Source organism: Carassius carassius, chromosome 17, assembly GCF_963082965.1.
Source record: "Carassius carassius chromosome 17, fCarCar2.1, whole genome shotgun sequence".
Taxonomy (NCBI): Eukaryota; Metazoa; Chordata; class Actinopteri; order Cypriniformes; family Cyprinidae; genus Carassius; species Carassius carassius.
In genome coordinates, this window is record NC_081771.1 from 16024571 (window position 1) to 16044516 (window position 19946).

The 19946-nt window shown below is 37.2% G+C and overlaps 2 long non-coding RNA genes across 2 annotated transcripts; both read left to right on the top strand.

The window, feature by feature from the left end:
- The first annotated feature begins 14042 nt into the window (after positions 1-14042).
- Positions 14043-15076, top strand: LOC132160539 (uncharacterized). Its single transcript, XR_009438035.1, has 3 exons — positions 14043-14152; positions 14575-14658; positions 14818-15076. It is a non-coding gene; the product is annotated as an uncharacterized LOC132160539 (long non-coding RNA).
- A 390-nt stretch (positions 15077-15466) lies between these two features.
- LOC132160540 (uncharacterized) lies at positions 15467-17190 on the top strand. The gene is made up of 2 exons (XR_009438036.1): positions 15467-15502; positions 16478-17190. It is a non-coding gene; the product is annotated as an uncharacterized LOC132160540 (long non-coding RNA).
- The last annotated feature ends 2756 nt before the right edge of the window (positions 17191-19946 follow it).

Here is a 19946-nt window from a genome sequence, read left to right on the forward strand (position 1 = left end):
CATAATGACGAGAGTGACGTGTAATGGTTTCTTAACTGAACCTTTTAGAATAACAAGGTCAATAAGGCAAGGATGTCCACTCTCTGCACAGCTATATACTTTGGTAGCAGAACCTTTAGGTTTAATAATTAAGAAAGATAAAAGCATTCAAGGTATAAAAATATAAGAAGGTAAAGAAGAGAAAAAGATATTCCAATATGCAGACAACACAACACTGATTTTAAAAGACTTAAACAGTATGAAGGAAGTAATGAGAAATGTAGAGAGGTATGGTAAAGGTACAGGTGCAAGAGTTAATGAAGAAAAAACTGTGTACATGAAGTTTGGAAAGGTACCAAATTTAATAGGAGTTTTTAATTTTGAGGAGGTGAAGGAAACAAAAATTTTGGGTGTGACTTTAGGAAAAGACGAGAAAGGGGAAAGAGAAAGAATGTTTGAAAAGTTGTTGGGGGAAATGGAAAGGAGATACATTTTTTGGAGGGGAAGATTTTTAAGTTTGAAAGGGAAAATTTTAGTGGTTAATGCTTTAATGTTATCCAAAATGTGGTATATTTTAATGGTGAGCGCAATGCCAAGATGGGTGGAAGTAAGAATAAAAAGATGTGTTTTAGATTTTATTTGGGAGAAGAAACCCCCAAGAGTTGCGTATAACACTCTGTTAGGACAGGCTGATAAAGGAGGAATGGGATTATCTGATGTAGAATTAAAAAATGAAAGTATGAGAATTAAAGTTGTGAAAAAGTATATAGATGATCAAGAAAAAGGGGAATGGAAAGATACAATGAAATACTATTTGGACAAATGTGGTAACGTGAAACTAGGGGACAGTGTTTTATGGATAAAAATGAAAACATGGATGTTTGAAAACATACCAGATTTTTATAAAGAAGTTTTAAAAGCTTGGGGTTTTTTTCTCTCAAAGGTTGATTTTATACCTGGAGGAAGGAAAGAGATTTTAAACCAACCATTGTTTTTTAATAAGCATATTGTGAAACGTGGGAAAGAAATATTTTTTAAAAATTGGTGGGAGGTTGGGATTGCAAGATTAAGAGATATTATGTATGAGATAAGAGAGGGTTTTTTACCAGTGCAAGTAATTATTGATGAGTTGGAAGAAGCCAAAGAAGAGTATGACATAAACAATGTAAAGAAGCAATATAAAGAAATGAAAAGTGCAATACCAAAAGCGTGGATAAATGAAATACAGAAGGAAGAAAAAGAGAAAGGAAAGACTGAAGTGTATTTTGATAATCAAGATAAAAGAATAGGGTTTAGTTTAGGGAATGTGAAAATGTTTTATCAGGTTTTAAGGGAAGAGATTTTTAAAAAAACAAATTCAAATGATATGTGGTTAAGAAACTTCAATGACTTGAAAGAGGAAGAAATATGGAAAAATATGAGGGGAGTAGCCTATTGGTGAGCACAAATTTGGAGCGTCTTGATTATTTTATAAGGCATAATGTAATATGGTCGGAAATGAGGTTGTGTATTATAAAAAAAGAACAAACTGCATTGTGTAAGGTTTGTAAAAAACAAGATGAAGGTTTGTTGCATTAGTTTTTACTGTGTGAGAAATTAGGATCTTTTTTTGAAGTTTTAAAAGAAATAGTGAACGACCTAGGGGAAAGAAAAGAAGATCAAGACTGGCAAAAAACATTTATGTTTGGAAAGGAGGAAAAGTGTAAGAATAAAATCATGATCAATTTGTTAATTATTTTGGCGAAAAATGCTATATGGAAAAGAAGAAATATAGCTAAAAACAGGTCTGTTTGTATAGATGTGTGGATATTGTATGAGCATATGGTGGAAGATTACATGTTTACATTGTGTAAATATTGGAGACTGGAGGGAAAAGCAGAGATGTTTATGAAAATGTTTTCTTCTTAAGTACAGAACATTCTTTTGAAATATGACATAAATGTATCTGTAGGAAAAAAAGTGTAAAATAGCAAATGCCAGAAATGGAATAATGTAGAAGAAAAATATTTATAAATATTTTTTTTGTTTGTTCTTTTTAACTGGAATGTGAATCTCTGTATTTAGGAGAGACATAATGTTTTCTGTGACCGCAATAAAAAAAAACAAAAAGCTATGCCCGATCTCGTCTGATCTCGGAAGCTAAGCAGATTTGGGCCTGGTTAGTACTTAAAAAAAAAAAAAAATAAATCTCGTCTGATCTCGGAAGTTAAGCAGGTTTGGGCCGGGTTAGTACTTGGATGGGAGACCGCCTGGGAATGGCCCATGACCCCTCCAAGTCCCTATCCTGGGTCCTGATCACCGTGAAAAAAAAAAAAGTAAACAGATTAGCAGGAGAGAGGAGAGGAGAGGGGAGGGGCCAAATGTAAAGAGATAGGAGAGAGGGGAGGGGCCAAATGGAAAGAGAGACCATTGTCTTGTTTACCTCTGAAATGGTTTACTGTTCTTTTTTATGTTTTTGTGAATAAGACCATGAAGACTAGAATCTCTGACTTGAATGTTTTATTAAGTATAATAAGATGTCTGTCATGTAATGTAACAAACATAATGCTTTAATTAAAACAATAAAAAACAAGTAATGTAACAAATGTGTTTGCTCATATCTGTTTGAAGTATGAATGGATGCACTTTACAAATAAACTTGAGACTTTTAGTTACAATGTTTGCAAGATCACTGAAAAAAAAATCTAAGAAACTATATTAGGGTAGGCTACTTGAACAAAGTGTAATTTGCTCATATCTGAGATATTATTCACTCTATTGGCCCCATTCGCCCTGTAGGGAGCATGTAAAATGTACACATAAAAGGGCCTTAATGGAATTTTAGAAAAAGACTTTATCTTTACCTTACTGGTAAGTAATTCAGCCTCTCTTATACTCAATACAGTTTCATGTGACAGTCTTTACCTCTATCAAGTGGACAAATGGGGAAACAGCAGTGAAAGGAATCATGTATTTGGAAACATTCTTTTATTTTATTTGTTCAACAATATATATCTACATATCAGAAATAAATAAACAACACAACAGCAATAACAATAACACAGGTAACAATGTAAACAGAATAGAATTAACATTAATTATTAAGTAATTTAGCAGAAAATATAGCAAAATAGGAACTAATAAGTTATTATTTACAGGATTCTTATTACAAGATTTATACATGTACACATTAAGCAATATACAATATACGTACTATATACAAGGAGATGAGGTAATGCAGTTCAATAGTATGCAATGTTAAGCAGATATTTACATTCACTAAAAACACATCTTTTTTTTTCTATGAGAAAATAGGTATGTGTTTTATAGATGGTGTATAATGAATCGGTGAATTGGTATAAGAGGCAGATATTGTAGCAATAATGACTTGGGGAATGTGATTTGGGCGATGTAGTTGCAGATGGAGTTGGCTCTCTAGTTGTTATTTTTTTTCTTTTTTAGTTCCTCATCTACTACACTTTTGAAGTGTTCAAAACTGTTGAACACAACACCTTCAAAACCTGAAGTGGTGGACTTCCTAGTTGCTGGGCAATAGGTAAATATTTTTTGGCTACTTTCAGCAGCCTTGTCTTTGGAGGGCGTGTACCTCTTGCGCTGCCCACCACACTGGGGTACTTGGTAGGCCCCACAAGGCTTCATGGATTTATGAGGCTTGATTGGTCTGGATGTCAGCACAGGAGGCGGTGCGAAAGATATGAACCCTTGACTGCTGGATGCCCCACAGAGCATCATGGATGGTCCCTGTGGCTGTGCAGGAACCACTACCAGGACAGGTGCTGCTGACGCTCTGGGTGGGATGTACGTGGCCACAGGGGGTTTAGGTTGAATGGGCCGGTTCCCAAGCATTTCCACATCAACCCTGCAAAAATAAATCATACATACGATGATGAGTATAATTCATGAGAAATAATGTGTATGACTATCAATTCACATGGTTTGTTGTGTTTAAGTTTAAACCATTCAGCTGATAAATTCAGATATGTTCACATATTTTAATAAAGTAGTAAAGTCACATACTTGTGAAATGAAAAACTGAACAACTTCCCCTTCTGACCATGCCTTTTCCCAGCTGCATGACGTAGGCTCTGGTACTGAACCTGAGGTCGATCTGGAGCTCAAAAAAAAAAAAAAAAGTGTTATTTATAGTGTTTGTCAAACTACAGAAACAGGCCCGGATGCAGGATGAAATGACTGAGGGGGCAAGTGAAATTGTTAAGGGGGCTTAACTTTATTACAGCATCAATGATTAATACACACTGAGATCTCGCTTTGCAACGATATATTTTTAAATACAGCGCTCCCTAAAACACTCCATATGCAACTGCAGGTAAGTTAACCAGAGACTAGCAAATTTTAAACAGCGTAATGATGATAGATCATGTCCTATACCTTTTTAGAAGAGCTGCAGTCTCCTTGATTTGGCACTGAATCTCCTTAGTAACAACTGTATTTTCAGGAAATCACACAGTTGACAAAATATAAGCCAGCGTCATTTATTATGAATAATGAACCCTTTCACACTTAAGTTTAAAATATTCTAACTGACTCCCGAGAGTAAGATTTTTCAAGGCGACAGTTATTTTAGAACGTTCCCCCTTAATGTTTCCATGGCAACGCGTCATATTTGTCACGTGAAACACCGCAGCCACAATAATAACACTGTGTAACAGATGTAGGCTATCCTTCATTTCGTTTTTCCTTTTTTATTCGAAATATTCACAATTTTACTTACCATGTCATCAACTATCTGATATTCCGATTCTCAAATATGTTTAAGTGAGTGTGTTTGGTCGTTTAAAAACCTTTATAACAATAGAGTAAACTTTATAGTTAGCCTACTTCCACTGTGTTTGTCTGATATGAAAAACACACGTCAACAAATTATATTTGAATACATATAATTGTTATTGCTGCTTCCACAGACTCCAAATGTAGGCTATTGTTTTACCAGTGCTTATGTGTAGCCTATTTAAATGTATGAAATCTAAAATAAACATTATGAGGTTGAAAACACTGCATAGTTGTGTTATGACAGCGCTGAGCTCGTCCGTCTCTGGCTCAGCGCCAACCAACGCGACAGTAGCACTTGCTTCCACAGACATCAGTGTGTATTTTACAAACTCCAAATGTAGGCTGTTGTTTTACCAGTGCTTATGTGTATTTAAATGTTTGAAATCTAAAATAAACATGAGGTTGAAAACACTGCATAGTTGTGATATATGACAGCGTTGAGCTCGTCAGTATCTGGCTCAGCGCCAACCAACGCGAAAGACGTTTGAATCTGGCAGTAATGTCATGAGTCACAACACTGAACATTCTAAATCCCATGGGGATAAGGTTCAATTATTATTTATCTCAAAAGGTTGAACATTTTATTTTTAACCATGAATACAAAAATGAAACAGAGGGGGCACAAGTCAGATTTGAGGGGGCATTGCCCCCTTTTGGCGCCGGTCCTGTACAGAAACAAAAGCTTTCAGCTTTATAGGCATGCTTTGAATGTATGAGATCCTTCCTTCAATCTCCAAGCACTGTTAAATGAGTTTCATGTAAGTTTAAAGTGAAAGTGACTTGACATTCAGCCAAGTATGGTGACCCATACTCAGAATTCATGCTCTGCAACCCATCCAAAGTGCACACACACAGAGCCGTGAACACACACACTGTGAACACACACCCGGAGCAGTGGGCAGCCATTTATACTGCAGCACCCAGGGAGCAGTTGGGGGTTCAATGCCTTGCTCAAGGGCACCTAAGTTATATGACGGCAAATCAATGCCAATAATAACCGAGTGCACAACTGATGCTGGCGCGCGCGCTAAATCGCTCCCGCGAGAGGAAAACTGAATCGGACGCGAGGAAACGGGAGCCCGCGAGCTCATTTCCAACTCTCGCGCGCGCGTGACATGTACTCTGCGCGCAATAAAAGCCCTCGCGCGCGCATGGTCATTCCCCATATCCTCGGGCTCGATCATCTCACCTCTGCTCGCGCGAACGATTTTATTTTTGTCAGTCGTGGGGCGGGGCTTGCTGTTTTAGTTGTTATCTCAAATGTCATTGGTTATTCCCATTTTCCTGAAGTCAGTATTGGACGCCTGTTAGAAAATGATTAATAATTCACTTGACTTGTCCCATGACTTCATCAGTGGACCAGATACATGTGAGTTATCATTTCATTTGCTTTTTTAATTTGTTTTTGTCTGTTGTTACTATCAAGATCAGTCCATTCACTATGATGTTTATGAAAATTGATTCCTGTTTATTGAAAAGAAACATGTAATACATTCAATCCCAATGTATTTACTTATGTTCTTTTTGTTGCATTATTTTTTTTCCTTTGTAATTGCAGGTTGTGTATGAATGCAGCAAATAACTGGGCCTTGACATCTTACCAATTAATCTCAGAAGCAGTCCAGAAATTTGGTATACTGTCAAGGAAAGTACAGTAAAGAAAAAAGCATTTACATTTTCTTTAAACCAGGGTCAAGGGAGTCCAAGGACTGGAGGATGTACAGATCGCCAGGTTCATGTTTTCTTCAAGAGGCACAGACCAACATAGTTTCATATCTGGTAAAAGTGTCCATAATCAAAGGTGAATAGATATGAGGTACGGTGACCCTCTTTTAGTTACCCTTTCAGCACACTGCTGTTTATGTGTTAATCTAAGTGGATTTTTAATTATGTATTTAACTGCTAAATCTTCAGGACATCAAAGAGCCATATCTAGACTGGGTCATAGCTGTGATTTATTTTTTTAATTTAAATTTTTTATTACCCTATATTTGTAGAAAAAAAACTGACAAAGCAAATCCAGTTATTTGACAGGAAAATTAGCACCAGTTGAATTCAGCAGGTGTTTGAGTCCTCAACCCATTCAAACTCATAGAGAACATTCTTGAACAACTGCTCTGATGACAAAATGCATAAAGGCCTCTAACACTAGCTTGTTCTACTCTTTTTCTATTCTAGCTGTTTTCTTCTTATTATAATATATATATATATATATATTTTTAAACTTGCTATGTGCAATGCATCAACCTAACTGTGACTTGTTATAGCACTTATGTATTATTGCTCTATTGTTGATTTTAATTTCTTCCATTGTCCTTATCTGTAAGCCACTTTGGATAAGTGTCTGCTAAATAACTAAATGGAAATATACATCTTCACATGCTGTTATGTCAACATCTAAATTTAGCTCTTCAATATCTTAATGATTTAGCAGTTAAATACATAGTTAAAAATTCACTTGGACATATGCATGAACAGCAGTGTGGAGACAGAGTAAAGAAAGCAGGGTCTCCATACCTCATATCTCTCAGATAAGTACATTTTGTGTGTAACAGTCCAATGTGCCACAGCTGCTCTGAGGTTTGACTGCCTTCTGAGGAGAGTGCATGAAGAGTCCAGGCTTCTGCAAATGTATCCAAGTCTGCCTGGATGCTTGAGAGAAAAGTGTACTGTACACTAAACAGGTCCTCAATAAGTCAAGCAGTCCTTAGGCCTCCAGCAAGTGCAGCATGTCTGAGTCCTTGATTCTGACATCACACCAAATGCATTCATGTACTTGCCTTGACAGTATACCAAATTTCTGGACTGCTTCTGAGAATAATTGGTAGGATGACAAGGCCCAGTTATTTGCTGCATTCATGTACACAACCTGCAAAAGGGGGGGAAATAAATCAACAAAAAGAACATAAGTAAATACATTGGGATTGAATGTATTACAAGTTTCTTTTCAATAAACAGGAATCTTTTTTTCACAAACATCATAGTGAATGGACTGATCTTGATAGTAGATGACTAGTAACACAGTAAATCAAATGCAATCATGATGAAACCTGTGTTTTATAGGAACACAGACTAAACTTACCTTCAAATATTACAATGTATCTGTTTAAAAGATTAAAGATAAAACCCTTTTTAAACACGTCACTGTCATTCATTTAGCTTTATATATATATATATATATATATATATATATATATATATATATATATATATATATATATATATATATATATATATATAATGTGGTTGTGTGTGCGTCATTACAGTCTGTAAAATATGTGTATCTCTTATTACAAGACTGCAATCACTAGCAATCAGAAGAATTGCAGTTAATCAAGTATCTACAAAAGATCTACTCTATAAAACAATGCATTAAATTACATTAAAGACAAAAACTAATTAAACAAGCAAATGAAATGATAACTCACATGTATCTGGTCCACTGATGAAGTCATGGGACAAGTCAAGTGAATTATTAATCATTTTCTAACAGGATTCCGATACTGACTTCAGGAAAAGGGGAATAACCAATGACATTTGAGATAACAACTAAAACAGCAAGGCCCGCCCCACGACTGACAAAAATAAAATCGTTCGCGCGAGCAGAGGTGAGATGATCGAGCGCGAGGATATGGGGAATGACCATGCGCGCGCGAGAGCTTAGGCTTGTTTGAGATGAGCAAAATCTGCGCAGAATCGATCACCGGTGATCAGCGCGAGATGCATGCCGGTTAGAAATGTGTCCGAGTGCGGTCCGCCTTGCTCTGATGTCATGCTGACGTATGTCAAAAATCTCTCGCGAGCGCAAGGCGCACCTGTCGGATTCTGCAGTCGCGCGCAGTTGCTCTCCACCGACTGCGCTGATCAAAAGCATGATGGGAAACGACTTGCTGACGACACAGCTTAATGGTCATTGGCAGCGAATGTCAGCTGATATTTTTTTTCCCTTAATTCCAAGAAGTCCATTAGCATAATACTATAAGTATTTAGGACATGTGCTTTATATACCCTTTTATTTTCTTGGTTTAAAGTTCTGTTTGTTGTCATTTTCTCTTTATTGTATTGCATGCTTGTGTTAATTTTGTACATTGAGATTTTTGAACAACAGTAATCCATTAAATAAATTAGTCAATCAAACATGCATATCTAATGTGACGGTTTTACAATAAGGCCTCATGTTTGTGTTTTTATCTAAGATCTTTATCTAGGTATGTCTTATTCCAGGAGTGCAGTAAACAAAACCCACAAATGCATGCTAATTTCTTAATTTAGAATGTGTTTTTGTTTTATATAATTTTTGAATATTAATTAGCTGTACACACTTTTATTGGTCATTAAACATGAAATCCAAACTTACATTAAGGTGACACACAATTGTGTAATATATTTATATGGAATATTTTTCATGTAAAAAAGGGATAGTTCACCCAAAGATTTTTTTTCTTTGGGTAAACTATCCCTTAAGTAGGATATACATCAAGTTAATCAGCTGTGCCATGTCCCACTCTTAAATGTTTAACCCATAATTAGGGATAACAATGTAAATTTAATGCAGCATCTGTTTGCTCATCATTTCTCATTATGGCTTTGATTATAAAAGGCATCCACAAAGTTTACAATTGTAGCAAGATGGAGAATATGTTACTAAAACTATCAGACTCCCAGGGAGCAATCACATTAACAGTAAGCAAAGAAATTGCTGAGAGAATAAAGAATGGTAAGTAAAAAAATAAATAAAAAATTGGTTGCTTGATGATGTAAAAATAATGAATTTTATTTTTATTGATTGAAATTCGTTTTTTATAGACAAAAAATATGCAGCATATATAATGCAACAAGTGAGATCTGCAGAACAGAAACAAGGTAAGGCATTTTTCTTTTAACCATAATAACATTATAACGTTTAGAATGATCATGGGGATTTTTTATTATTGTGTTCTCTTTAGCAGATACTACCCACTGTCCAGCATCTCTGTCTCAGTGTCCCCCTCCTGTTACTACTCTGTCTCAACTTCCCCCTCCACGTCCAGCATCTCTGTCTCAGTGTCCCCCTCCTGTTACTACTCTGTCTCAACTTCCCCCTCCACGTCCAGCATCTCTGTCTCAGTGTCCCCCTCTTGTTACTACTCTGTCTCAACTTCCACCTCCACGTCCAGCATCTCTGTCTCAGTGTCCCCCTCTTGTTACTACTCTGTCTCAACTTCCCCCTCCACGTCCAGCATCTCTGTCTCAGTGTCCCCCTCCTGTTACTACTCTGTCTCAACTTCCCCCTCCACGTCCAGCATCTCTGTCTCAGTGTCCCCCTCCAGTGATTGATCATCCAGTATCCCTTGTCGAGTGCCCTGTTGAAACAAGGAAAATAAATCTCACACAAACACACAATCTTCAATCCCCTTCCATGCAGTCAGAATGTGAAGAAACCCAACAAGGTATGCACTGTTTCTAATATGTATAAAGTTAACTAATATCCAATATGTATAAAGTTGATCTTTCACAATTTTAAACGGCTGTTTTCATAGAATTCACACACAGGACCACGCTGCTGCTGCTTGACCTCACACAAATGTATCTGCATTTGTACTACAGAAATAAAATAGCATTTTACAAAAAGCTGGAGCAAGCCTTCAAAGAAAAAGGTTACAACATCAGCAATGAAAAATTGCGCAAAAAACTTGGCAACATGATCACTACTTACAAAAGGGCTAAAGACCGGTGTCGGTCAACAGGAGAGGGAAAAGTTACATGGGAGTATTACAAGGTTGGTGTGCTTTTTGTATTGAAATTACTGCAAATCACTGGGTTTACATAAAAAATAATTTCTAAAGCATCTCTATTTACATTGTTTTACATGTTTTCTCAAAGGAAATGGAAGACTTATTTGGGAAATCTGGAGTTGGGAGTGCACCATCAGGCACAATCTGCTCGACTCCTCTGTTCAACACTACCTCATCCCAGACCAAGTCCTCAATTGCACAGGCCACAGGCTCCCAAGAACAGCCTCTCCCAGAAGAACAACCAGGTCCCTCCACTGCTATGCCCTCCAAAGAAATGCACAGAAGGAGACAAACAGCATCAACATTCTGTGAAGTTTATGAAGCGCATTCAGAGAGGAGAACAGCTGCTCTAGAGTCACTAGTGCGGCCTGACTTGGAACGCAGAAGAAGGCTTAAAGAGAGGCGGAGAAGGATGTTTGAAAAAAAATCTCTTACCTGCCTTGGAGAAATCATTGAACAACTAAAAAAAATCAGTAAATCCCAGGAAATGATAATCGATCTATTAAAAAATAAAGTTTAACCATATAATCCATTCCCATGTGTATCATCATTTTATTGCTTATCACATCATTATTATAGAGAACACAAACATTCCTCCCTAGAGAGGGGACAGTGGTTGACTAGCAGAATATATGTCAATCATTTGATAGTAAGTGCTTAAAATAATCCTGTACAATCCCATCCACCACCTCACAAAACAGTTAAATCAAAAACCTTCTTAAGATAAGTTTAATGGAGGGAATTGTTGAAGGTAGAACAAGTAAATGTGATGTTCACAGGCGGCCACAGATTGCATCTCTATAATGTGAAGCATTATTGTGAATGTGGGCTTCTGGTGGGTATGGCTCATCCTCCATAACATCTGCCTGCTGATCCTCGTCAATTTGGTCATTGGATTTCAGGCAGATGTTATGAAGAATGCAACAGGCTGTGACTGCAGAAGAAATGTTCTTTACTTTTTTCATGTGAAGACATCTGAGTCTCCTGAATTTTGATTTTAAAATTCCAAATGCATGCTCAATAACTACACGAGCAGAATTCAGTTTCCTATTGAAGCATCTCTGCCTGAAAGTCAAGTGGCCATTGTCTCTGTATGGCTTCATAAGCTGAAGCGAGAGAGGGTATGCAGAATCTCCAATTATATGCATGCCCTCAGGAACCAGGGAATGTGGATCTTCCTCAAGAAGTCGGCCTACCTCTGACAACCGAAATGCCCTTGAATCATGCCAACTACCAGGGTGACCCACACTGACATGACAGAACCGCCGCTGACTGTCACAGAATCCTGTAAGAATTACAGAATAGAACTGTTTCCTATTGATATAGGCCACAGGATTCTCACAGTGCGGTTTTACTATTGGAATGTGGCATCCATCAACTGCACAGACAGTGTTAGGAAACCCAGCTGTTTCAAATTCTAACTGTGATATGTGCAGGGCTTGTCCTCTGGGCCAGGAGATGTAATGTGACAAATGTGTTATTACAAGAGAACAGAAATCATGCAGGTGTGTTGAAACTGTAGATTTGGTTATGTTAAATCTGTCTGCCACTCCTCTATAGGACTCTTGGTTGGAAAGAGTCCATAGAGAGGCAAGTATACTGTTTGTCAGCGGCACCTTAGTCTGCTGTTTATTCATGTAAAAAGGACCAAGTGTATTAATTAAATCCTGCATTAGGAAGAGAAAAAAAATAGTTATCATATAATAAAACCATGGACACATGAATTTGCATGGGGGGAGCATATGCCTAACATGATGTTTTGTTTGCCTACATACCTCCACATGACCTCTAGAAAGTCTGAAATGACTTTGAAACTCAGAAGGACTGTACAAATGGACCACATTCTCAACAAAGTGAGGAATTTTAGGGACATTCCTAGGAGAGAGAAAACATTTATTTTACGTTTTAATTAAATCCTTTAAACCTTTATTTTATTTAGTGCTGAATTATCTGCAGTCTGGACTGTTTATTTTCATTAGATCTATTCAACTTGCAACATACCAAGACCAGATAGATTTATATCCCTACTATTTACTGAAAAAGCCATTTTAAGTAATGAGCACTTCACCTTAAGTGATTCTCCTCATCATAACCATCTTCGTGCAAAAGCAGTGGTATTTCAATTGCATCCACTTCGTCTGCGATAAAGAACGCGAACGCGATCTCTTCCATTGCTGACGTTTGCAGTCCACAACACAGCGAGATTCAGGAAGTGTCCGGCTTGCCTGCACTTTTTTAACTCCTCCCCTTACTGCAGCCGCCTACTCTCGCTTACAATTCAGGCGAGGCAAGGCGCATCTCAAACAAGCCTCTTGTATTTGCGCGCAGAGTACATGTCACGCGCGCGAGAGTTTGAAATGAGCTCGCGTATGGCAAGCCAAAAGGGTCAGAATTATATGGCAAGCCAAAAGGGTCAGAATTACGCTATAGATGAATCGCGTTTACATTCAAAACGCCGTTTTTTACGCCGTTTAAAACGGTATCAGCGCCGTCGAATACGCCGTCCTGATGGCAAACGCCGTTAAAAACGCGCGTTAACCGTAAAAAACGCCGTATTTAACGGCGTTTTAGTGTTTGTAAAAAGCGCTGCTTTTTGCGCCGTTTGGCCTGCCACAGGGCGCCGTAAAAAACGCCGTTCTGATTGCACAAAAGCGCGCGTTATTTACGGCGTTTTGCTAATAGTATAATGAGCCGCCCCTGCTAACACACGACGTAACAGTTACGTAACGTATTGATAATTTTTGGTAATTCCATGACTTACCAATTGACAACGTAACTACGACGTCGCATGCACGTAATTGTATTACCATCACATTACCAACTCACAACGTCGTCAGTACGTCCTTCCAACGTAACAAGATAACCAAGAACGTCCCAGATAGGTCCTCTATTCGTAATATATTGGTAACTTCAGGACTTACTGGCAACGTAACTACAACGTCGTATGCACGTAATTTTAATTACCATAATTTTTGTACATTCTTTATATGCTCCCTGAGTATAGTGCTATTTATAAAGTGTAATTAAACTTCAGACACACGATTAAACGTTCCTTAAAGATAAAATGTGTTTCTTTTCACCAAGTCAGAATATGGACATGCTTTTAATATATAGTGACGTGGCATACAGCGCGCGCGCGCTTCCACAACTGACGCACCCACGCGCACAATATTGACAAGAAAGGAAATACAATTTTCGGAGTTGTGAAACTTTCTATTTCGTAAGGAGTTGTGAACGTGAAATAATGACAGACTGGCTGCACCATCTCATCTGCCGCAGATACAGTAACGTTATCAGGAGGACAGCCGTTTGTTTGAAGTACTTTTCACTTCAACTGTGTCTGACAGGAGAAATGGCTTTTCTGAGGTGAGTCTTACAATTTATAATAAATAAAGAGGTTGATCAAATGTATAAAACAAAAGTCTTGATCTCCGTAAAGACGCTAAAACCCTTTTTTAATATTATTGTTTTTATTAGCCTACTAGCCTTTGAGAGTTACCATGGCAACCGCGGACACATCAGCTGCTGGAGAGGAGAGGACTCGTCTGACAGTTTCTCTGTTTCTCGTCAGTTATACCAAAGAAAAGTTCAACAACTGCGACAGATTGGTTAAGTAACATATGTTAATATTATCCACAGTCTACTTTAAGTACTTTTGTTCACATTTATACCTCTGTGATTATGGCATCTTAATTATCTGATATGTCTGCTAGCAAATATTATGCTAGCTTAGAAGCATAAGTATAACATAATAGATTTGAGCTCTTATTAATGAACGTTTGGGCTTTTAATCACATCTTATGTGTAAAGGAGCGGTTTTGATAGCTTTGTAAACTTTTTTGATGATAATATGTCAAAAGATAAATGGAAGTAAGCTAATTAATTAAAACTAAAAGTCTGCACTGTAGAGTCTATCAGTGACGTCACTCGCGGTCTAAATTTGGCTGACACTATTTCAAACCAGTGTTTCAAACACGTTTTGATTTTTCATTGTAAACAAATATTGATTAAAATTGTACTGTGATTTCAGGAGTGTCTTAAAAACCCTCTAAAACAGAGGGGAAGTTCCAAGAGAATTTCTAATGGGAGCTGCTGACAGAGATAGAAAACACAGGTGATCCGAGGAAGCTTATTAAATAACTTAATATTTATTTTACACAACATATCATTATGCATCTGTAACATCAAAAAATGTGAATACTGGTATTTTAAGATTTATATGTATGTTTTCCATTTTGCTATTTTTCTTTTCTGCATTTCCCCTATTCTCTAGTTTGTTTATTTCTAATAAGGAGCTGGAGGCTGTGGAGAAGCAGATCCGTGACCTCGTGGAGAAGCAGGCCCAGCTGAGAGAGTGGAGAGCTGTGCTGGAAACATTCAGGGGTTGACGCTCATAAGTCCAGGGTAAGTAAACAGCTAACCCTACTACCACCTCTACTCTGTGTGGTTCTCAGCACAAGCTTGGTGCACCCAGGACGCGATCTTCCCAGATGTCCACAGCGTAAGACATGAGCCAGGACCTGGGCGATGACCTCTCTCTTTCCAACGCCTCCGGTCTTCAGGATCTCCACCTGCAGGAGCTCCACTTCGCGAGACAGAACACGACACTGTTATCATCTGAGAGGGTTAACGACACCACGCTGCGGCAGACGGATACGCTGAAGAGGGACTTCAGCAGCCTGATCGAGACGGTTCGCAGCACGACGCCCGCGGCGACGATCATCGTGTCAGGACCATTGCCCACGTATCGACGAGGATACGAAAGGTTCAGTAGACTTGTTGCTTTAAATGAATGGTTGTTGTCATGGTGTAAAGAACAGAAACTGCTATTTGTTAATAACTGGAATCTTTTCTGGGAGCGTCCTAGGCTGTTTCGCGCTGATGGCCTGCACCCCAGCAGAGTCGGAGCGGAGCTAATCTCTGACAACATCTCCAGGACACTTCGCTCCATGTGACTAGTAAGACAATTCTCAAATAACTATTATGATCAGTTTTGTTCTACACGCTCAAATAGAAGTACTTGTGCTGTCCAATCAATAAAGATTGTGTTTGTTCCAGTGTTAATTTTGACAGTTATTTTTGATTTAGCATTAGTCTAAACTCCAAAAATCACCAAACTACTGTTATAAGCATGAGCCCCATCAGACTGGTAGTGGCTGAGGTGTTGCAACAATATATAGTGATATTCTCAATGTTACCCAGAAAACAGGATACAGGTTTAACTCATTCGAAATACTTCAGCTTAATGTTACACTGTCAGACATGCAAAAGATATCTAATGTATCTCTTGCTCTGGCTACTAGGGGTGTGACAAGACACTTATCCCACAAGACGAGATGAGACACGAGACTGGGTTCATGAGAGCGAGACGAGATTTTTTTTTTTTTTTAGAGAAATCCTCAATGATTTTTTTTTTTGCATTATTGACACTGTTTTCCTAATGAATGTTGTTCAGTTGCTTTGACGCAATGTATTTTGTTTAAAGCGATATATAAATAAAGGTGACTTTGACTTTGAATGATAAAATAAATATTTCATTTCATTTCATTCATCTCCTTTTTCGTAGTACATACATTTTCACATCAATTTATTAAAAGTAAAAAAAAAAAAAAAACATGTTTAGGGCCCTATGAAATGTTTCATTTTTTCCCCAGCATATTATTTTTTATTATTATTGTTAACAAATTCTGTATTTTAGCATGTCTAACTATTTGAATGCATAACACAACTTAATTTATTCATTTTATTTTTTCTTAAAGGTAGCCTTACTGATACAGATATCATACCTCAAAGTGTTGTTACTGACCACTTCCTTGTATCGTGCATGCTGCATATTACTGATATTAACTATATTTCCAAAATGAGCATTATGAATGTAAGAGCCTTACATTGCATTTATAACAATCATTGTTAATGTTTGAATTGTATTTCAGGGCAGTTTGTGAAGACAGATAATCAAGAGAAGTCAGTTCCAGATCCACCTTCCACACCAGACCTCTCTCTCACGAGGATTGCTGTCTACTAGCATATTGTGTTCTCTTCAGACTTCGCCAGATGCAGATATTACTCAGGGACATGAACACTTGAATATTGCAAGAATAGAGAAAGTAAGAATTACTTAAGATTTTAGAATTTAATGTTAATTGCTTAAACATATATACATATATATATTTTTTTAGATATATTTTTTGTGGCAGTGTGAACTGGCCATAATGCTGTATGATAGGTGTGAGATTCATTAAACTTGATTTGCTATAATACATCTGTTCATAAGCTATTGCATATTATTTTCAATGAATTATTTGTAGTGGTTTGGTTAAGGGTGTGATTAGCTGACATATTATTTGTGGGAGCTTGTGATTAGTTGATGAATGTGTGCATTGTTAATGCTAATATTTAAATGCAATGTACTGAGTGCCTACTAAGACTTGCATGTTGGTGCATAATGTTTTGACCCTGGATGCTTACAGAAGGGTATAGATATTTGAATATATGGAAATGTATTTATTATTAATATATCTCAATCTATGTGCTTCTGTATGGGCTGAATGCTTTCAATCATATTTCGCTGTATATCCTATGTTTTTATTAATAATCTGGGTGTATTACTGTTCATATTTGCTTGTTAATAAATTAACTGAATTAATTTCGAGTATGTATTCATCATTCACAGCTGCTGAAACAGCCTTTAAATTAGTTTGGGCATATGAGGACATAAATTAGGTTCAAGTACTGCATGTCCGCCCATAGAATAATTATAAAAAATGACCAACTGATTACCAGCACACGACCACCGATCCGCGACGTTGCCACGACGTCGCAGTTACTTACTGGCAACGTCACAAAGTTAGGTTGTGGCGACGTATCTGGGAATTTCACTTTTCCGGTTGCCACGACGTAACTAATTACGTCGCCACGACGAAAGTTTGGTCACAAGATTACGTTGCAGTTACGTAACAGTTACGTATTTGTGTTAGCTGGGGCGCCCACTGATTTCTGTAACCAATAAGTTTGAACTGTTCTCGTCCAATCAATGATGACATGACTAAGACCAGACTAGTTTATCTCCGAGTTCGAAGCATTCGGTTGATTGACATCAAGGTGACCAGGAGAAATTTTATTTTGCGTTGTTAACAGAAGCTGAACAATTGTACTCGACAGCTGACAGAAGATTCTGGTGTACTACAGTCAACTTTAGTGAGGTAAGATTTGCTTTGTTTCAGGTTATGTAAAACATGGGCGCTGTCCTGCGACCTTTTTGCTCTAACCCCAATTAAACACACCTGATTCAGATAATCAAGCCCTCAACAGCATCCGGGAAACTTCCAGGAAGGTTTATTGCAAGTTGAGCTAAACTCTGCTGGATAGTGACTTTCTAGGACAGAGTTTACACACCCTTGTTTCTGAACCTTAGATTTGTGTGCTTTCTTTAGCCCATTAAGTTGAATGTTCTTATTCTATTCTAAATTATTATATTGATTAACTTTTTTGCATCCTGAAAATTCAGTACATAAAAGTGGCTTCTTCTTTTTTTAAAGGCTAGAAACAATGCAAAGAAGCATTGCATGGGTGAGAAGGAGGCTGATCACTTCACCAGAAGCAGACAAGTTACTTGATGATCTCAATGAATCTATAGCAGAGGTACAAGACCATAGGCAGCATGGACAACAAGGTAAGTCATTTCTAAACTGTATCTGTAATATCTTGAACTTTAAAATTCTGGCTTTCTAGTGTCTACCTTTTTTGTCTTTTCTAAAATCGCTCTCTGTCTTCTATACTACATTTTAACTATCCATCTATAATTTCTAATGTCAATTTATCTATTTGCTAAACTGTCTGTTTATCTGTTGTTTCTAAATTATTCCTTTTATCATTTCTAAATTATCGTCTATCTTTTCTAAACCATCATCTGTATTTCTTAATTGGCCACTTTTCTAAAATATCCATCTATCACTTCTATCTATTATTAAACTATCCAAATAGTTATTGTAGAAAACTATTTTCTAAACTATCCATCTATCATTTCTAAACTCTTCTGAAATGTCTTTTCTGTCTAAAGCCTCTAGCTATAGCTTTCAAACTGTCTGTCTAGCAAGTTCTAAGTATTAATGAGCCCATATTAATTTATCTTAACTTTTAGAGAAGATTAAAAAAAGATAGTGAGTGCAATTTATTACATTAGCCATTCTGATGAGATAGTCTCATCACTTTAAACTTCAAACGATGCGAAGTAAGATTTGGTTTTAAAATGAGCTTTTTATTACTTGTAATGCATGAAAAGTGCACTTAGTTAATGGTTTAAAATTATTTTTGAGAAGCAATAATACTTTTGTATGCGTGTTTGTTCCAGGAGGTTTAATTTAAATCACTCTCTGATGTATTCTGACCTCGATGTGATTACCGACGTTGTGGATGGAAATGACAAGCTGGGATCGGAGGCTGTCAGGGTGCAGTTACGGGCAGATGGAATTCGTGTACAAAGACAAGAGTACGGAGGAGCTTGGTTCGAATTAACCCAAGGGTAGCGCCACAACGGGCCATGTCACAAAGACCACACAGAAGGCTGTACAGTGTTACTGGTCCAAACTCCCTGTGGCACCTAGATGGCAACCACAAATTGATAAGGTAGATATCCGTTTCCTCTGCATTGCAAACTTTTTTTTTTTCTTCTTTACTTTATTTCACTTGGTAACAACACTATTGTGTCTAATTGAATTTGATTAAAGACAAATATGGAAAAAAAGTCAAGGTACCAGCACAATAACACTCTCCGTAAGATTTCATCTAATTATCATTAAAGATAAAACCCCAGAAAATATTTATGTAATATTGCACACCCATAGTTTTTATCCATTCAAAGAGATTAACTAAACAAGATTTGTGTATGATGAACCTGTCATAGTTTGTCCCTGGCAAAAAGAAACATCAACTTCATAATTCTGCCCTTTCTAAGGCTAAAGAAAAGTATTGTAGTGGCAGTGTTTTGTGAGTATGGTGTAAACTAAAGAGTTTCTGGAAAAACTCATTCTTTGATTTTGGCTGGTTTTGCAGCAAAAGACAATCAGATGTTAAAGGGATGGTTGACTGAAATGAAATTAGTCACATGTACTCATTCTTAACTTATTTAACATCTGTATGAGTTTTTCTTTGAACACAAGAATGAATTAAAAAATGCAGGTAGCTTTCATGGTATCCAAAAAAAAAAAAATACTGTGAACTTTTTGAAAGTAAGGCAATTCAATAACTTGCCGCTTGTCTTTTAATGTCATTTATTTATTTTTCTCATGTTTTAGATGGAGAATTGTCATTCATGGTGGTATAGATGGCTACAGTCGTCTTACAGTTTTTCTTTGTGCCTCGAACAACAACAACCGCAGCAGCACAGTAATGAATGGCTTTTTG